This window comes from Lipotes vexillifer, unplaced genomic scaffold (genome assembly GCF_000442215.2).
Source record: "Lipotes vexillifer unplaced genomic scaffold, Lipotes_vexillifer_v1.1 scaffold753, whole genome shotgun sequence".
Taxonomy (NCBI): Eukaryota; Metazoa; Chordata; class Mammalia; order Artiodactyla; family Lipotidae; genus Lipotes; species Lipotes vexillifer.
In genome coordinates, this window is record NW_006783618.1 from 895,167 (window position 1) to 901,527 (window position 6,361).

The window sequence follows — 6,361 nt, forward strand, 5'->3', positions numbered from 1 at the left end:
GGACTCTGTTAATCAGATGCATAATTTTGCAGATTTTTTACTTTGGAAGTTAAATATGGTGTAAAAGAGGAGTGACTGAATGGCATATTAACATGGGATGGAATGTTGTGGGTTTTTTAATTGTCCATTTAGCTAATCTGGAACTACATTTCCTAGAATCTCCTGTCTTGTTAAGTTGACTTTGGTAGATTTGTAGTGTATTAACTTGACTAAGCTAAAATTAAATTTCCCACAATCCCCTTCCCTGTTTGGCTCGAGATCAGAGTTGGCCAAAGGAAAATTTGCACAAGATTTGGGAGGTGAAACGGAAGCAGCAGGCATTACAATCTGAAGGTCATCATGGTCAGAGGTGAGGAGAGACAGAGAGATACCAGAAAGTTCCAGTTTTCCCTTGCTCTTTTTTTTTTTTTGCTGCACATCCTTGTTCTTGCTCTATGTCCAGCTCTTTTTCTTTATTGCTAGCTCTGCTGACCAATAGCAACCCAGACCTATTGCCAGACCACTTGGCTGTGAATTCACAGAGCGTAGCTATGAAGAGGCAACAGCCTTCCACGGTCTTCTATCCCAGTTCCCTGTGTGATCCCGTTCAAGCAGCTGATGTGCCTCACTTCCAGACTTCCCTGAAAGCACTAACTAGTTCACCCAAACTAGTGATTAAGAAAGCCAATTAGTGATTTTTCCCCTGGTTTTTTAACACCCTCATTTGGACCATTACTTCCCCAGTCTCTCCTCCAATTATGTTAAGCAGTGGCTCTCAAACTTCAACAGGCATCTGGATTACCTAGAGGGTTTACTGAAACCAACTTTCTGAATCTTACCCCCAGAACTTCTAGGTCTGTGGTGGGGCCTAGATATTTGCATTTCTAACAAATCCCCAGGTAATGCTGATGCTTGATGCCGTTGGTCCAGGGAGCATACACTGGGAACCACTGGAGTAAAGCCTAATTCCTCTAATAATTCCTCATTCTGTAATATCCATTGTAGTTCTGCTTCCTTGATTTAACTCTGGCTAATATAGGGCCATAGACCATATAGGGGAAGAAAAATTAAAAGCTATAAACATGCAACTAGGAACTTGCCAGTGGGGGTGGGAGAAGAGGACTTCTGCCTTTCACTTCCTGCCAAGACAGAGGAATGGTGGCCAAATCTACTCCCTTTCCTAAAGCAGCCAACAATGGACAATATATGAAGCAACAGTTTAAGACACTAGACACCAGGCAATGAAAGACAGTGAAACCTGAAAATGAGAAAGACAAGATGAGCCCTATGATTACGATCACCCAACTTACTGCCTTGAGAGAGTTTTCCAGCCACGATGCAGGGAGGGGAACACAAGTGGAGCCCAGCAAACTACCTGAGTTGAGGAAACAGAGCTGAGATTCTGAGAAGAGCAAGAGGATGGAGACCACAGGACAGAGTTCCAGAGAGGAGAGAGCTGCACAGAAAGAGAACTCCAGAGATGTGCAGAGGGTCCCCCTTGAGTATTTGCAGAAACTACAGGGAAAGAACCACCCAAAAGGATTAGTGGGAACAGTGCCCAGAGCTCACACAGGGTTGGGAATACTGCCTGTGCCCACCAAGCAGACTGGAATACCTCATGATTCATGAGGTATTGCGTAGAGTACTCAGAAAGGTATTGCCTCAGTAATGGGGAATAATTAGACTTAAAAGGAGTGGGCCTCCCTGGTGGCGCAGTGGTTGAGAGTCCGCCTGCCGGTGCAGGGGATACGGGTTCGTGCCCCGGTCTGGGAGGATCCCACATGCCGCGTAGCGGCTGGGCCCGTGAGCCGTGGCCGCTGAGCTTGCACGTCCGGCAACGGGAGGGGCCACGACAGTGAGAGGCCCACATATCGCAAAAAAAAAAAAAAAAAAAAAGAGTACTGATATGCTCCCACCTAACACACTTTAAAAAACAAGACCCAAAAGGATCAAACTCTTTCCAAATAACTTAACTGCTTCCCAGAAAAAAAGTTCAATAATACTTATAAAAATATAAAAAATCGGGCTTCCCTTGTGGCACAGTGGTTGAGAGTCCGCCTGCCGATGCAGGGGACACGGGTTCGTGCCCCGGTCCGGGAAGATCCCACATACCGCGGAGTGGCTGGGCCCGTGAACCATGGCCGCTGAGCCTGCGTGTCCGGAGCCTGTGCTCCGCAACGGGAGAGGCCACAACAGTGAGAGGCCCGCATACCGTACATGCATACACACACACACACACTATATATATAAATCCAGCACCCAAAGTAAAATTCATAATGTCTGGCAGCTGATTAATAACAAGAAAGCACACAAAGAAGCAGGAATAATAGGACCCATAATATAGAGAATAATCAATAAGTCAGAACTGACCCAGATATTAGAATTAGCTAGACAAGAACATTTTTAAAAATCAAATTAAACTTCTAGAGATGAAAACTACAATGACTGAGATGAAAAGCATACTGGAGGGGATTGATGGCAGATTTGAAAGATTAATGAACTTGAAGATATAGCAATAGAAACTATCCAAAATGCAAAAATATTTTAATGAACAGAGTTTCAGTGAGCTATAGGACAATTTCAAGTGACCTAATATCTGTGTAGCAGGTGTCTCCAAAGGAGATGAGGAGGGAGGGATGGAAAATTTTTTTGAAGAAATAATGGTCCCCATATCTTTAATTTGATTAAAACTATAAACCCAGATTCAAGAAGCTTAATGAACTCTGAGCACAAGAAAAAAGAAGAAAACTACAGGGTATATCATAATCAAATTGCTCAAAGAGAAAATCTTAAAAACAACCAGAAAAAATGACACATTATGTACAGGGGAACAAAGATAAAAATGATGTAGATTTCTTAGTAGAAAGAATTGTTGACAGAAGACAGTAGGGCAACACCTTTAAAGCACTGAAAGAAAAAAAAAAGTCAATCTAGAATTCTATACCCATTAAAATACATTTCAAAACTAAAGGCTTAAGAAATTTTTATACATAAAAAACTGAAAGAATTCATCACCATCAGACCCACATTATAGGAAATGTTAAAGGGAAAAGCTAAAATGAAATGATATCATGTGGAAATATGGATCTACACAAAGGAAATAAAAAGCACTGAAAAGGGTAATTACATGGGTAAACATATAAGATATTTTAATTTGTATTTTAATACTTTTAAAAGGTAATTGATTGTTAAACAAAGATAATAAAAATGTAGTGTGGGATTTATAACATGTAAAAGGAAAATCTATGCTAATGATAGCAGAAAGAACAGAAGGAATGGAGGCATACTATTGTAAGATTCTTATTCAATACTTACAGTGGTATAATATCACTTGAAAGTAGACTGTGATCATTTTAATGATGCATGCTGTAAACACTAAAGCAGCCACTAAAATAACCAAAGAGTTATAGCTAATAAGCCAAAAAAAGAAATAAAATGGAATCATAAATAAGAATCAGTTCATTCAAAAGAAGGCTGAAAATTTTTAAAGTGTACAAAAGTACAGATGGAACAATAGAAAATATGTAGCCAAATGACAGATGTAAACCTAACATTTTCATTAATCACATTAAATGTGTTACTACTACACATCTATTAGAATGACTAATATTAATATCTGAAAGACAGTTGGAACTCTCTTACACTGCTTGTGGGAATGTATAGTTGTACAACTATTTAAGAAACTGCCAGTCTGTTTTCAAAAATAGTTAAACATACACCTACCATGTGATCCAGCCATTCTACTCTTACATGTTTACACAAGGAAAACAAAAGTGTCTGTCCATATGAAATCTTGTATATGAATGTTCACAGCAGCTTTATTGGCAATAGCCAAAAAGTGGGAACAACTTAAATATTCATCGATGGGTAAATAGATAAACAAATTGTGATATACCCAAACAATGGAATACTTTTCAGCAATAAAAATGAATTATTGATACACAAAACAACCTGAACAAATCTCAAAATAGCAGTGATGAGTAAAAGTAGCTAGACAAAAAAGAGTACATACTGTATGATCCATATAAAAAATAAAATTCTGAAGATACCACAATAAAGAAAATTACAGGCCAATATCACTGATGAACATAGATTCAAAAGTTCTCCACAAAATATTAGTAAATCAAATTCAACAATACATTAAAAGGATCAAAGACCATGATCAAGTGGGATTTATCCCAGGATGCAAGGATGGTTCAAAATCTGCAAATCAGGGGGGAGGGATAAATTAGGAGTTTGAGATTAACATATACACACTATTATACATAAAATAGATAACCAACAAGTCCTACTGTATAGCACAGGGAACTATACTCAACATTTTGTAATAACCTATAAGAGAAAAGAATCTGAAAAAGAATAGACATACATATATATGTACAGCTGAATCACTTTGCTGAACACCTGAAACTAATGCAACATTGTAAATCAACTATACTTCAATTAAAAAAACCCAAAATCTGCAAATCAGTCCATGTGATACACCACATTAAGAAACTGAAGAATAAAAATCATATGATCATCTCAATAGGGCAGAAAAAGCTTTTGACAAAATTCAACATCTATTTATGATAAAAACCCTCAACAAAGTGGGTACAGAAGGAATACATCTCAACATAATAAATGCCATATATGACAAACCCACATCCAACATCATACTTAATGGTCATTACCTCTAAAATCAGTAACAAGACAAAGATGCCCACTCTCGCCATTTTTATTCAACATGGTATTGGAAGTCATAGCGACAGCAATCACACAAGAAATAAAAGGAATCCAAGTTAGAAAGGAAGAAGTAAAACTGTCACTGTTTGCAGGTGACAAGACATAGAATATCCTCAAGATGCTATCAAAAAACTATTAGAACAAAAATGAATTCGGTAAAGTTGCAGGATACAAAATTATACAGAAAGCTGTTGTATTTCTATACACTAATAATGTACTATCAGAAAGAGAAATTAAGGGACTTCCCCCATGGTCCAGTGGTTAAGAATTCTCCTTCCAATGCAGGGGTTGCGGATTCAATCCCTAGTGGGGGAACTAGCTGCCCCGCAGCATGTGGGATATTAAGTCCACTCACTGCAATGAGAAGCCCACACGCCACAACTAGAGAAGCCCATGCACCACAACTAGAGAGCAGCCCTCATGCCACAACTAGAGAGAAGACTGCACGCCACAATGAAGACCCAGTGCAGCCAAAAAAAAAAAAAAAAAAAAAAAAAAAAAAAAGACCCAGTGCAGCCAAAAAAAAAAAAAAAAAAAAAGAAAGAGAAATTAAGAAAACAGCCCCATTTATAGTTGCATCATAAAGAATGAAGTACCTAGGAATAAATCTAACTCTGAAAACTATAAGATGTTGATGAAAGAAAGTGAAGAGGATACAAACAGAGGGAAAAATATACTGTGCTCGTGGATTGGAAGATTTAATACTGTTAAAATGTTCATACCACCCAAGGCAATCTACAGATTCAGTGCAATCCCTATCAAATTACCAGAGACATTTTTCACAGAACTAGAATAATTCTAAAATTTGTATGGAAACACAAAAGATCCCTAATATCCAAATTAATCTTGAGAAAGAATAACAAAGCTAGAGGTATCATCTCTCTGATTTCAAACTATGCTACAAAGCTACAGTAATCAAAACAGTACAGTACTGGCACAAAAGCAGATCAATGGAACAGAGAGCCCAGAAATAAACCCACGATTATATGGTCAATTAATCTATGACAAAGGAGGTAAGAATATAGAGTGGGGAAAAAGCCTTTTTAATCAATGGTGTTGGGAAAACTGGACAGCTATATGCAAAAGAATCAAACTGGACTACTTTCTTAAGCCATATACAAAAATAAATTCAAAATGGATTAAATACTTAAATGTAAGATCTGAAACCATAAAAATCCTAGAAGGAAACACAGGTAGTATGCTTTTTGATGTAGGACTTAACATTTTTTTGGATCTGTCTCCTCAGGCAAGGGAAACAAAAACAAAAATAAACAAATGACTCTACATCAAACTAGGGTTTTGCATAGCGAAGGAAACTATCAACAAAATGAAAAGGTCACCTACTGAATGGGAGAAGATATTTGCAAATAATATATCTAATAAGGGGTTAATATCCAAATCACACAAAGAACTCAGACAACATCAAAAAACAAACAACCTGACTAAAAAATGGGCATGGGGCTTCCCTGGTGGCGCAGTGGTTGAGAGTCCGCCTGCCGATGCAGGGGACACGGGTTCGTGCCCTGGTCCGGGAAGATTCCACATACCGCGGAGTGGCTGGGCCCGTGAACAATGGCCACTGAGCCTGCGCGCCCAGAGCCTGTGCTCCGCAATGGGAGAGGCCACAACAGTGAGAGGCCCGCGTGCCGCAAAAAAA